This window comes from Triturus cristatus, chromosome 3_1, assembly GCF_964204655.1.
Source record: "Triturus cristatus chromosome 3_1, aTriCri1.1, whole genome shotgun sequence".
Taxonomy (NCBI): domain Eukaryota; kingdom Metazoa; phylum Chordata; class Amphibia; order Caudata; family Salamandridae; genus Triturus; species Triturus cristatus.
Window position 1 is genome coordinate 309,325,656 of NC_140583.1, and position 14,596 is coordinate 309,340,251.

The 14,596-nt window shown below is 49.2% G+C and overlaps 1 long non-coding RNA gene across 1 annotated transcript in view; it reads left to right on the top strand.

Moving 5' to 3' along the window:
* Window positions 1-1,985: 1,985 nt before the first annotated feature.
* LOC146860158 (uncharacterized) overlaps window positions 1,986-14,596 on the top strand; it is a 78,626-nt gene continuing 66,015 nt past the window's right edge. Inside the window, exon 1 of the long non-coding RNA XR_014979107.1 lies at window positions 1,986-2,042. This is a non-coding gene — a long non-coding RNA (uncharacterized LOC146860158). The remainder of the gene's footprint in view (window positions 2,043-14,596) is intronic.

The window sequence follows — 14,596 nt, forward strand, 5'->3', positions numbered from 1 at the left end:
TTTTATTTGCTATTTCATGCCTATCCTTCTTATTTGATAATAGGGTGCATTGCGGCTCTCACTTTTCTACCTCTTCACTTGTTCAACTTTGTTTGCTGCACTTTCACAAGCTAGGAATGACTGCAGTCTCATTTTTGTAGATGACAGCAGGACACTGGTAGACAGACACGTGGTATTATTACAATTAGTACCAGGTCCTGCTGATGTACTTCATTGCTTGAGGAAACAAAGAACAGAAGCCCACAATGCTCCCCCTCTCCCAGTGTGTGGCTGTTGTGTTTCACAGACCCACCATTCACTTAATGACCTGAGGTTAGTAACTAGCAGGCCTGAAACCTATTGGCGACCACTGTGAGATGGGCTGTGGAGTCTCAAAATTGCAAGTGATCCTATGTGGACAGTAGTATGTAAGCCGACAAAGCCCCACAGTCTGTCAGGGACTTCAGCAAGATCACAGATTGAAACTGGGTGGCACGTGAGACAACACATAGGTGCCTTTCCTGGGAGTCTTATGTGCCAATGTCTGAGTACTGATGCCCATTCTGCTTGTTCAGAGTGGGAATGATTGCAACTGCTCACCACTGGCATCTACTGAGTCATTGAATTTGGCTTTTCCTTCTTGGGATAAAATCCTAATATGCTTTTTTTAATTATTATTTTCTTGAAATTTTATATAGTGTGAACTTGGCCCGGTGGGGGATTAGTGTGCTTTACATGAACACGAGATTAAGAAGTCAAGCTGTTGCGGTACTACCGGGCAGCTGCACGACAGTTAACAAAAAATATATCAGGAACTTCATAGAATGAAGCATAAATCCGCATGTGCTTAATTGCGAATGAAAAGAAGCACTTCCAAATGTAAGGATTTCTTCTTCTATGACAGCTGCGGTGTACACTGTTATTTAAGAAAAGTGATTATTACATCTTCTGTGGGTGTTTTGGTTGGACACTTGGGGCCTCATTTACGAGACCCCAGTGGCACTTTTGCACCGCTCGAGCATCACAATTTTGACGCTCCAGTGGCACAAAGTGCCACAGCATATTTAAAAGGCCACGCAAAGCCACCGTACGTGGCTTTCATGGCATTGTAAATATGTGCCCCCTTCATGCAGGACACTGAGCTAAAGGTGAGTTCCATGTGTGTTGCTGTGGGTGTTTCCACGCAACACCCACAGAATCTGAATCATTCCCATATTTACGAGGAATCGCAAACCTGGGAATGTGTCAGAATCCTACGCCTCCCAATGGGAGGCGTGGGAGTGGCGCATCAAGGAGAAATTCTTTTACTCTACCTAGTTTTTTCCACTTTCTATGCTTGATGCATTCTGCAGCACTCATAGAAAGAGGAAAATGCTATGAATTATAGTTTTTTTGCAGGAAGATGTCCCTTCAAGCACAAAAACAATCATACCCTCAATGCAGGCACCCTTGCAACATGACGCGAGAGTGTCTGTGTTGGTGCACGGCTGCTGTTTGTGCACTGGCGCAGGGGAGAAGGACTGGAATGTGCTGTATCTTGTAGATATGGCACATTCCTGCCATTTTGTTTTGACGCACAGCAGTGCAGCAGAAAGGACTGCTGCGCTGCCATGCATCAAAAGTTTGTAAATGAGGCCCTTAGAATCTTTGTTTTTATCCACGGGTCTTCCTTTTACTAAATTATTTTTAATTTGATATTAACAAGTGCCAGAGGCATTTATTTACGGTACATTCTAAATTGAATTGATTAGTGGACAGTGATTTATAAATTGACAAAAAATATGAAATTAAAATCTGTCTAATAATTCATTAGAAATAGGTGGACTTTCTTATACCAGTGCTCCCTTGTTGTCATGGCGTTAGGGAACCTGCACTGCTAGCCTGTAGCTCTGTGAAGTTTGGTGACATCATAGTATGAATGATGCGTTCCTCATTGTGACCTATTGAGCATAAGCAGTAACAATACCTGTTGATGTGATTCAAGTTACCAGTGTCTCGCTGCTTTTCATAGAGCAAGGATGCAGGTTGCTAGTTTCTTCGGATTCAGATTACAAATTTGATTGGTAGGTTTTAAATCAATTTTATTGATCAGGAGTTTGTCTCAGCACAAGATGAGATAGAAGTTAAGAGGGCTGTTATGTTTACCTAACTGAAAATTGCATGTTTTCGAAGATTTTAATCAGGGCTGATATAAAATGACTTTCTGATGTTACACTACATGCCTGAACTTTTTTAAATGGCTAGAAAGTTTACGTTTGTGAAAATGTGCTGCACGTTTTAATGCTAATCGTTGCTGGAAAGTAATTTCTTACTTGTGAAAGTCCACTGTATTTGTTGTCTGATTTTAGAGAGATGATGCAATGTCTGACACATTTCTATGTTGGCAGAGTCCACTGTATTTGGGATATGGGATGTAATTTTATGAGACTGTGGTCTTTTCATAGAGTTATTGCAGTTACATATGTCCATTGCATGTGCTGTCTCTCAGGTTTGACCACCTTTGCTGAGATTGATTGCGGTCACCAGAATCCACTGCAGGGATGAAGTTATTTGTTTTGGCTGTTTGTTTTGCTGGTGGCCAATCAGCGATTGTATTCCTACCAGAAATGCCCCTAGTCACGCCTAACCTTCACTAGTCTCAACAAATGATGTTCCCTGGAGTGGACACTTAGGGGCCCATTAGGATGCTGTAGCATGTGCTGGGTAGCGGTGCTAGGAACGGCTGCTAGACGTGCGGGGCTCCCGCACCCCTGATTAGGATGGGACCGCCTCCCTGGTGGTCACATTCCGCTATCTTGACATTATGGAGGGGGCTGCTGTAAGCAGCACCCGCCGCAATGCCAAAATGGCATGTTGTGCATTGCCATGCACAACGTGGCAGGCACCGCGCAGTGCCAGCCGCCTTGTGCATGGCAATGTAGGTACCCCCCAAGTGCAGCCCTCCCACCCCCCCACCCCCTGTGGGCCTGCATCCTAATATGGATGGCGGTGCCTGGTAGGCACTGCCACCATATTAGTGCCCAAGTCCTCCCGGCCGGCAATCGCAATGATTACTGACCGGCGAAAAAGTGGCGGACACACTTTGCGTCCGCCGCTATACCCCCCGCCATGATGATATGGCGGGGGTATATCAGGTAGTGATGGCGGGCGGATCGCCACCGCCAGCCGGGCAGTGGCGATACGCCCGCCATCATAATGACCCTCTCAGCTCTGATGTGCTGACAGTAATAGAGGGCATCGTGTCTCAGCTACACACCTAGAGGTGGTCCTCAAAATAACAGTTATTACAACCTGATGTTCCACCCTGCCTTAGTCATTTGTTGCAAAATTCAACAGGCATATCTACAAAGAATTAGCGTAGGGCAGCACGCAACTCATTTTGCTGTGCTGCCCTTTGCCAATTTGAAAGGACAGAAATGCACTGCATTTACAAGAAACAGTGCATTCCTATTCTTTCAGCCAGTGCCAAATCATAAATTGAGACGTGCACCAACACAGACACCTTTGCACCGTGGTGCAAGGTGTCTGTGTTGCTGGTATGATTATATTTGCGCAGGAAGGGACACCTTCCGGCATAAAAACAATCACAAGAGGTGTTTTCCTCTTTCTATGTGTGCTGCAAAATGCAGCACAAATGGAAAGTGGAAAAAACTATGAGAAATGTAATCATTTCTTCTCGCTATGGCTGCTCTGGGGAGGTAAATGCTTTTTTGGCACTGCCCCAGATTCATGCTATGTTGTAAATCTGGGGCACTGTCAAAATCCATGGGTGTTGCATGCGAACGTCTCCCTTCCGGAATATAAGGCAACGCAGCAACTCCAAAGCCAAGAAAAGCCACGCAGTGTGGCACAAGTTTGCTGTTCTGAACAGAGTTGCTGAGTTTTTCAGTTGTCACTGTTAGTTGGGTTATCAATACGGGAGGTGGGAGGAAAGGGGTTTTGTTTCATTTGCAATTTTGGTTTGACGGCATTCACTGAGGAGCGAGCTGTCTGGAACTACTTGACCTTCATTCCTCCACTTTTGATGGATATTTGCATTAGGTTGTTTAATGTGTGCTATGTTTTTCCTTTTCAAGGGTGGCATTTATAATTAGGTGTATGACATGTAATGTACAAAAAAATGGTAACCCTAAAAATGCAGATTGATACTCGCATATTTAGAAAGACACGGGGCAGAAGTGGCTTTTCTTCAAGCAATGCCCCCTGATACCTTGGGACAGGGCTAATTTTTTGCATCACCGGGGAACCACAAATTACTTTGCTTCCTATAGCTCATACATGGCTAGAGTTGTAATCGTAATACATAAAACATTGCCTTTCTCATTTAATTATATTCATTGAGACTCCTTGGGCAGATTCATGTATCTAGCTGGCTTACTTTGTGACTTTGCCATCACAGTCAAAAACTCCTACACACCTAACTATCGACTTCTAATGTTTTTAGAGGACATTATGCAGCTTAATCGTAGACATGGTGACATAAGTGTTATTTGGGGGTTAAAACTTTAAGATAGCAGCGTATACCTTCCATTTAAATCCTTGAGCATGATGGTTTAGTGGATGTATGGTGTAAGCTGAGGGGGGAAGCAAAGGCCTACTCATAGTGCTCCACTGCCCACAACACATATTTGAGGACTGATTTCTTGCTTTAATCCCCCAAGGAGGTTCCCTGGGCCAGTCTCTTAAGTACTAATCCTGCAAATTCTCTGACCACTCATCCGTTGTACTTGCCATTATGTTACCTGACTTACTATAAAGACATGAACCTTGGGTGTTTCCATCATCAGCATTAAGGGACGCAGTATTCATAGCAAAGGGGGCAAACCATAGATTAAAAGAATGTAGGGTCAGTTGCCTCTTATCAAACAATCTCTGAAGCATTTAGAGTTTACACATGATAGACAGCTTTCTCAGAGCATATGACGTCCTTAAATCCATGTGGACCTGGCTTCGGTGACTTAAGAGGGAGTTAAATAGGGTTCACTGACAGAATATCGACCCCCAAAATACCCCCATACACAAATATCGACCTTTTAATATTGATGTCAACAATATCCACATCCTATATTTATTATTAAGTACAAAAATATCGAAAAAAATATTGATGTAAAAAATATAGTTGTACAAAATATCGATTTTAATATATATATAAAATATAATATTAAATATATCAAAAATAACATTTACAAAACAAGGAAAATAGATTTATTATACATTTTAATAAATATAACAAATACATTTAATTTAAAAAATGTAAACCTACGTATATAAAATGTAATATGTATATTTACCTTTAAACAATTAATAAACTATTTATTTTAATTTATTTTATAATTGTATTCATAAAAATCTATAAATAAATATATATATATGAATACACCAATAACATAAAATATAATAATAAAAAAACATTATATTATAAATTAAATCATTAAACTATTTCAAAGTCTTTCAAATTAAATTTTCAAATTCAGTGAATGCAACAGTAGATAAAGGTGCCGATTCCTATCCTGTAAAACCCGGGTACAAATGGTTGTAAGGAGCGTTTTCTCCGTCCGACTCGTACCCTGGAAAAACACCGTACAAACTCGCAAGTACGATTCGCACAGAAATACCATTTCCGTACGAGTTGTACAAAAGACCGACCGGCAAAAAAATACATACAAATCTGAATCTGGAATGCGCATATGCGACGTCCGGACGGAGTCAGGCAGCGTTTTACGGACTAGCAAGTACGATTCGTGCCTACGTCACTCCGCACGTAGCATTTTTTACGGGAGCCAAAAACTGCCGGGAAATTGAGGACGACGCGAACAAGGAGCACCGGTACGAGACGGACAGCGATGGACCCCAACCTACGCGTCATCCCGGCTCTCATAGCCTTCGACCTCGTGTTCAGAAACCGACGCAGATGCCGCAGAAGGTCAGAACAACCCCCAGGGGCAAAGGGGGGGGGGTGCAAGGGGCAGGAAACATAACCCACACCCCACAAAAAACAAATATATCCTGCACATTAATTACCTCCATGGTCTGGTCACTTCGGGGGGCGTGTCCACCAATCCCATGTCCCGCCACAACGGAAGTGGACGTGGACGCGTACCCGTCACCACCACAATGGTGGTACGGGACGTACCCACGCCCCTCAGAGCGTGGGTACGGTCCGTACCACCATTGCAGTGGTGATGTAGGGGTACGCGTGTATGGACCGTAACCACGCCCCCAGAGCGTGGGTACGGTCCGTACACGCGTACCCCTACATCACCACTACAATGGTGGTACGGACCGTACCCACGCCCCCCAGAGCGTGGGTACGGGCCGTACCACGCGTACCCCTATGTCACCACCACAATGGTGGTACGGCCCGTACCTACGCCCCCCAGAGCGTGGTTACGGGCCGTACCACGCATACCCCTACGTCACCGCCACAATGGTGGTACGGCCCGTACCCATGCTCTGGGGGGCGTGGGTACAGGCCGTACCACGTGAACCCCTACGTCACCGCCTCAATGGTGGTACGGCCCGTACCCACGCCCCCAGAGCGTGGGTACGGGCCGTACCACGCGTACCCCTACGTCACCGCTCCAATGGTGGTACGGCCTGTACCCACGCTCTGGGGGGCGTGGGTACGGGCCGTACCACGCGTACCCCTACGTCACAGCCACAATGGTGGTACGGCCCGTACCCGCGCCCCCCAGAGCGTGGGTACGGGCCGTCCCACGCATACCCCTACGTCACCGCCACTATGGTGGTACGGCCCGTACCCACGCCCCCAGAGCATGGGTACGGGCCGTACCACGCGTACCCCTACGGTAACGCCACAATGGTGGTACGGCCCGTACCCACGCCCCCAGAGCATGGGTACGGGCCGTACCACCCGTACCCCTACAGCCCCATTACATGATGGATACAAGGCGTACACACGCCAAGGATGTAGGTGTACGGCTTGGTGCAGCACATCATCTGTAAATTGGGGGTGGTGAAGCCCAGGACAGCAGTGTACCACAGCAAGGGCGCAAGTGGGTGGGTGGGTGGGTGCAGAGGAATACCAGCAGTTGACAGGGACATTGGGGGTGGGTGCAGAGGAATACCAGCAGTGGACAGGGACATGTGAGGGGTGGGTGCCCATCACTCCCAGCAGTGGACAGAGACATGGAGGTGGGTGCAGAGGACTCCGAGCAGTGGACAGAGACATGGGGGTGGGTGCAGAGGAATACCAGCAGTGGACAGGGACATGTGAGGGGTGGGTGCCCATCACTCCCAGCAGTGGACAGAGACATGGGGGTGGGTGCAGAGGACTCCTATCAGTGGACAGAGACATGGGGGTGGGTGCAGAGGACTCCCAGCAGTGGACAGAGACATGGGGGTGGGTGCAGAAGAATACCAGCAGTGGACAGGGACATGTGAGGGGTGGGTGCCCATCACTCCCAGCAGTGGACAGAGACATGGGGGGGTGTACATCATTATCAGATGACCACAACTCCATGGGTGTATGTACGCATCCCTGACTTTGGACTATGATGATAGTGCCATAACAACACATCACTGACAGCAGTGTCCCACTCCCAGGAGGATGGATGTCTTTCCCCCACTGCATGACACACCACATGTGGGTGTGAGGACAAATAACACATGCATACCCACCCCTGGCAGATGCAGCACAATACACACACTGAGATCATGCCACAAGACTGTATAGTCATGTCACTGCCTACTGAACTAGGAGAGCCAAACAGAACACACACTGTCACGCACATCCCAGGACTGATAGGAATGTTCAGGTGCTGGGACAGCCACCAAGATGTTGTCTGTCATGGAAGGAATAGGGTGTAGTTCCCACAGATACAATGCCCACAATTGTGATTCAGGTGTTCAAATACCCAGCAGAACAAGTACCATATGTGTGCTAGGCTGGGATTACACACATGCATTGTGCGGAAAAGGGACAATTTCTCCATGAAGGCATGGCAAAATACTCTGTACACAAGTACAGTGAGTACCAAGGATGGCACAGATGATGCAGCCGGAGACATTGCTGAGCAGGCATGGCCAGAGTTGAACGGATCCATCACCAACAAAGGAAATGTAGACACAGGTCAACACAACAATTGTGCAACTCTCTGCAGGGAAGATGTCAGGTGCCACAGAGGAAGGAACACTCCTAGGGACAATGTCTCCAAACACAAAGAGGAGACACGACCAAAGATTCTTTGCAGAGACCTTGTGAGGGCACGCAGATACCAGGTTCCACCCCATGAGATGCAGACTACAACATGTCCATGAAACATAACACATTCCCACAACCCCAACTCCTGGAGCCTCAGCATCAACATCAATACATGAAATGCAAGACTTTTCAAAACGGAAAACAAAATGCTTTATTCAGCATGAAAAAATAAGATGTAGTAAAGAACACTATGTACAAAGGCCAGTCCAGATATGAAGTCCTTGGGGGGGACACATGGCCACGCGTCTCCCCTAGCTTGCCTGCACATACTAAACCTCTGGTTCAGTGACTGGGGGGGAGGGGCATCATGTGGGGAAGGACCAGGCACCGCAGGGACAGGAGGGGGAAGGGTAGGTGTGGTGGGTGCAGGGACGGACGACTCCAGCACAGGGGGTGGGGCAGCACCAAAGGTGGAGGTGAGCTCGGCACTGCACACTTCTGCCAGTTCTTCAAGCGTCTCCCCTGCACCCGGAGAAACAACAGGCCCCAAGGAGGGAGGGGGGTCGGAGGGATGGGTTGCAGCGCTACTGGGGGAGGTGGTGGCAGGCTGGGGGACTTAACTCCCCTACTCGTGGAGTGCCTTGACCGTTTCCGGCCAGGTGAACTAGTGGGGCTGAGGCCCAGCCCAGCAAAGTAGGCCTCCTTCTCCGAATCTGGGGCAGGGGAGCCAAGGGGAGTGACATCGGAGGGACTGGGGAGTGAGTCATGTGGACGAGGACTGTGGCTGCGTGCCTGCCTGTGTGCCCCAGACCCAGTGGGTGTGGCTGCTTCCCCCTGCGTGTCAGGAGGTGTGCGCTTGCCCTTACGTGGTGGTGTGCTGCTTGTGTCTGGTGGGGTGCGTGTGTGTGGATGTCTTGGTGTGCTTGGGACAGGCATGGGTGTGGGACTTGTGGATGGGGCAGGGGTAGGGGGGGACGCAGCGCTGCAGGTGACTCACTACTGCCGTCAGTGACGAGTCCAGGGACCTCAGCAACATCCGTTGGTCAGACATCGCTGATGACATGCCCTCCATGTACGACACCATCTGGGTCAGCAGTCTGGTGTGGCCATGGAGGACAGTCAGGATCGATGTCTGCCCAACTTGCAACTGCCGCTGAATGTCCACAGACTCGGCAGTGAGGGCAGCAGGGGGGACAGGGGCAGGGGGTGTGGTGCCTGGCACGAAGGAGACACGGTGTGGCCTAGCACGGACAGAAGGGACCCGAGCAAGTGGGAGGGCGGTGATGGGAATGGAGGGGGCGGGTACGGATGGTGTGCTGCTGCCAGCTGTTGGAGCAGCCTCCGCCCCCTAAGGGAGTTCAGCCTCGGACCCGTCAGCCTCGTAGTCAGTGTTGGTACTGGGCAGGTCCTCCGCCTCACTCCCCTCGCCCTCGGTGCCACTTGACTCCGCCGACTCCTCAGCAGTGGTGGCACCAGTGCTCGATCCATCCTCCACGTCCATGCCGGTGTCTCCCTCGGTGTCCTCCGATGATGCTGTGGGCAAGGTGAAGAGATAGGAAAAAATCAGTCACCTGTATACATCTGACACATGAGTCCAAACAAAATAGGCAACAGTGCATATCAGGAAAGGCATCATGAGTAACATCTAGAATACTCCCCACATATGTAAGCCCTGCACTCCCCAGTTGGTTGATCCACGATGCCACTTGGAAACAATGAAAATTAGGACACAACAGCAAATAACTTGAAATCACAAGATCATAAGAAGCTAGTGTCTGGAATCAGTTGAGCACAGCAAGACTATGAAGGCATGCCACCTCTTCTTCACTGTGAACCAAACAGTATTGTCGCACCCAAGGCCAAATACCACATGCCAATGCAGAAGGTGTCCCCACACTCAGAGACCTGTGAGTACTTTTGAAACCCCAAAGAAATACATTGTGACTCCTGGAGAATCACAATCCTTTACACAATGGACATGTCTAGAATGTGTGAATGTGGCACTCTGTGAACACAACACACATGTGTCTGTATAGCAGAAGTCACACAAGGAGGTGCGCACCAAACTACATGTACACAGTCATTGTCTGAGCTGCCAGACTCATTCAAATCAGCCACTGTTAGGCAGAAATGGCGTATCAGTAAGTACATATACATGGCACCACGGTGGTCTGGATAACTTGACACTCGTAAGTTGGTATCAGCAACAACCAAGGACTAACCCAAATGCTACCACACTGTGGGAACATGTATATGTATGAACTCCAAACAAGTTTTGTTCAAACTGTGCCTTACTTTAAAATGTGCCAGTGTGTCCCTGGAAAGTGTAAAGGTGGTGTCTTGTGCACTTCCTTGGGAGACATCTGTCATGCAGGCACATCATTGTCCTTCACAACAAAACAACAAGGTCAAGCATATGAAACATTGAAACATGTTGACAGGTGTAGTGAGTGCCAATGGACATTTTCTCTGAGTAACAACTTGAATAATGTCATTTGGCACATGGCTATCCGTCACCTGATCACACAGTTGGCTACACATATGACCTACTGACTGTCATCTGGAGTGGCACACATGTCCACACCCAGGACAATGCATAAGCTAATGGGCCTGCAATTGTTTAGCCAAAAAGCCTAGCTGTACTGTGGGTTCCCCCTCATGGCAAACCAGAATGTACCCACAGATGTCAGCACACAAAGTCACAACTGTGTAGCATCTGAAACACACACAGGTGCCAAAAATGTACAAGCAGGATACATGATTGTCAAAAACTGACACAGGCTACGAAGCACGAACATTAAGCACTGGCCAACATCACGGGGGCACTGCATGATGACTTTCTGTGCTGCGAATCATCACACACAAGTCAGAACTGGCAATGAAACATCAGGGTTGAACATGTACGCCCCTCCCGCACACACCCACCCATACCTGAGTCAATGTGACTGATACCGATCAAGAAGTGACACCTCTTATTCAGGGTTACAATAACTGTGCTTGAAAACTAGCTTCATTAACACGACATCACCTTGTAGGGCTGCCAAAACATATTGGTCATGTTGTGAATAGCCACACAGGCACTGCCCAGTGTGAGTATGCACAAGCAAACTGGTGTATCCCTGTCCAGTGGACAAATGTATCACACATGTCTAAAATACTACCTAGGCCAGGGAACAATGCCACAGAGGCAGAGCCATGCTGAACCCACAGTGAATGTGCACAGTGTTGGATGACACACATGAGTAGGAGGGCAGGCTGTGTCAGGGGACTGTAGTGGGCACACTGCTCCATGGTCCTGGAATGAGCTGACTGTAACAGGAGCAACCTTCCCGGCACTATGCATATACCCCACTCATGCACATCATGTCTGAGGCCACAACATTGGTAATGCATGCTGCAAGTCTGTTCATTTGAAACCTCACACTCCTATGTTGAGACTCAGCATCAGTGCCAACAATTATGCACCCCCAAATGACTGAAGAGGACAGGGCATAGGCAGACCACCCGACACATGATGCTGAAAGCAGTGTGCACCTTGATTAACTGGCAGCCTAGAGGACCATGTGCAATAGTGATAACACACAGACCAGGTAACACATGTCAAGGAGGGGAAGGGAGGAAGAACAGCACAGGTTGACTTGGGGGAACAGGATATGCACTGCACATATATAGCCTGGCAGTGTATCCAGGCGACTGAGCAGCTACAAAAGCTGGCGACACACAACAAACACACATGTACCTACCCCCTTCCTGCTGCTGTAACTCCTGTATCCGCCTATCCAGGTCAGGGAAGACCACCGCCAGGACACGCTTCATCTGGTGGGTCAGGCGCCGGCGCCCGCCTTGCTTGCGAGGAGCCTCCTCCTTCAGCATGACCCTGGCGATCCTCCGGGTCCAGCACCGGATGTCCTGCCATCTCTTCCTCACTTGTGGCAGGCGCCGACTGCGACCCTCCACCGATTGAACGGCCTTGACGGCCTCCTTTCTGATCTTCCCCTTATGGTAGGCGGTTACCTGTGAGGATGACAAAGTGGGACAACATCACTACACCTGCACCATGTCACAGAGACACACATTTGAACATCTTTTATTTGTTGAACAGGGCATAGTATGCTGGCAAGTAATAGCACCTTAGTCATAGGGACTTTTTCCACTGGGGACGCACCAATGCACTACATGGCATAGTAAGTACACAGGTGGCATGAGGGGTGCAAAACAATCCCTGATCATGGCACACACTGTGCATCCCAAGCAACACAAGGCTGATGGACAGCACCGCAAAGCAGTCACATGCCCCAGGCCACTGACGAAACCTCAGCAGAGTACACAGACACACACAGGCACACATCAATCACCTGCCATTGGCAACAGCGGATGCAAAACTCACTCTGCACATGTGCCACTTGCCAGGGGGGGTCACAGGTGTGGGGCTAGCTCAGCAAGTCAGACACAAAGCACAGCTTACTTCACACATCAGATGGATTGAGCAGTTGCCTCCTCCATGCAGCTGTGGTGCAACACTCCACATAGACACTCACCCACATGACAAGAAACATTCACACACATCAATGTCCAGGGGGCGTACACATCATTTGGACACTCTCACCACTCTCACCACAGCTCCACTCAACTCACACACACATCTGTGGGTGCAGTCACCTGTCACACCGGGGTGACCACTGAATCATCGCAGGACAATAGAACAAGAATGCCCAAGAGGATTAGGCTGGCTGAATGTGCCATGCACTATGCAGTGAATGTCACAGTAAGCACAATGCAAGTGAGGAGTGCACACATGAACTACATCAAGCCCTGCATGAGAGACATAAGCCATCCATCCCCCCTGGGACCCACTCCAATCAACATTGCATGTCTGTCACACCTGGACACAATGCCAGAAGTGACAGACACAAAAAAGGTGCACAGGCAAAGGTAGTGGAGTCAGCACTCACCTGCTCCCCTGGTCGACCATACAGCATGGGGTACCGTGGGAGGATCACATCCAGCAGGGCCTCGTTCTCCTCCTGGGTGAAAGGCTGGGCCCTCTCCACAGTCCTTGACATGGTGCCAGAGGGAGACAATACAGCAGCAGTGGTATCGACTGACATGTTGTGCAGGCAAGTGCCCTCCCATGGGGTCTGCCTGCCTTATATCTGCCTTGCTGGCCTATTTCATTTACAGGAGTACAGAGTGATTGGTCGGACTCATTTGCATCCTACGTTTCCTCCAATCCCTTTAAACATACACCAGTGACAGCCTTAGCATCTTTCGATTTTGCAGCATCATGTCAAGTCAACAACCACTTTGCAACAATGTATAATGTGGCTAACTGCTTTTTCCAGACCACATGATGTAAAATTTTGAACTTGAAACTCGGTATCCATGACAACCAGCATGCATTTAGGCCCTAATACTTGTCCCTCATGTGTCCCCATTGTAATTCTTAAATCCCCACACAGGTACGACGCGTTTCACACGTACCCCTAGGGCACCATCACAACAGTGATACGGGCCGTACTCACGCGTGTACGGGCCGTACACGCATGAGTACGGGCCGTATCACTAGGGCCTACGGTACCCCAACTATAGTGATAGGCACGTACTCACGCGTGTACGGGTCGTACACGCGTGAGTACGGGCCGTATCACTAGGGCCTACGGTAAAACAACTATAGTGATAGGCACGTACTCACGCGTCTATGGCCCGTACACGCGTGAGTACGTGCCGTATCACTAGGGCCTACGGTAACACAACTATAGTGATAGGCACGTACTCACACGTGTACGGGCCGTACACGCGTGAGTACGGGCCGTATCACTAGGGCCTACGGTACCCCAACTATAGTGATAGGCACGTACTCACGCGTGTACCGGCCGTACACGCGTGAGTATGGGCCGTATCACTAGGGCCTACGGTACCCCAACTATAGTGATAGGCACGTACTCACGCGTGTACGGGCCGTACACGTGTGAGTACGGGCCGTATCACTAGGGCCTACGGTAACACAACTATAGTGATACGGCCCGTACTCACGCGTGCACGGCCCGTACACGCGTGAGTACGGGCCGTATCACTAGGGCCTACGGTAACACAACTACAGTGATAGGCACGTACTCACGCGTGTTCGGGCCGTACACGCGTGAGTACGTGCCTATCACTATAGTTGGGGGGTACCGTAGGGCCTAGTGATACAGCACGTACTCACGCGTGTACGGGCCGTGCACGCGTGATTACGGGCCGTATCACTAGGGCCCACGGTAACACAACTATAGTGATAGGCACGTACTCACACGTGTACGGGCCGTACACACGTGAGTACGGGCCGTATCACTAAGGCCTACAGTAACACAACTATAGTGATAGGCACGTACTCACGCGTGTACGGCCCGTACACGCGTGAGTACGTGCCTATCACTCGGACCTACAGTAACACAACTATAGTGATAGGCACGT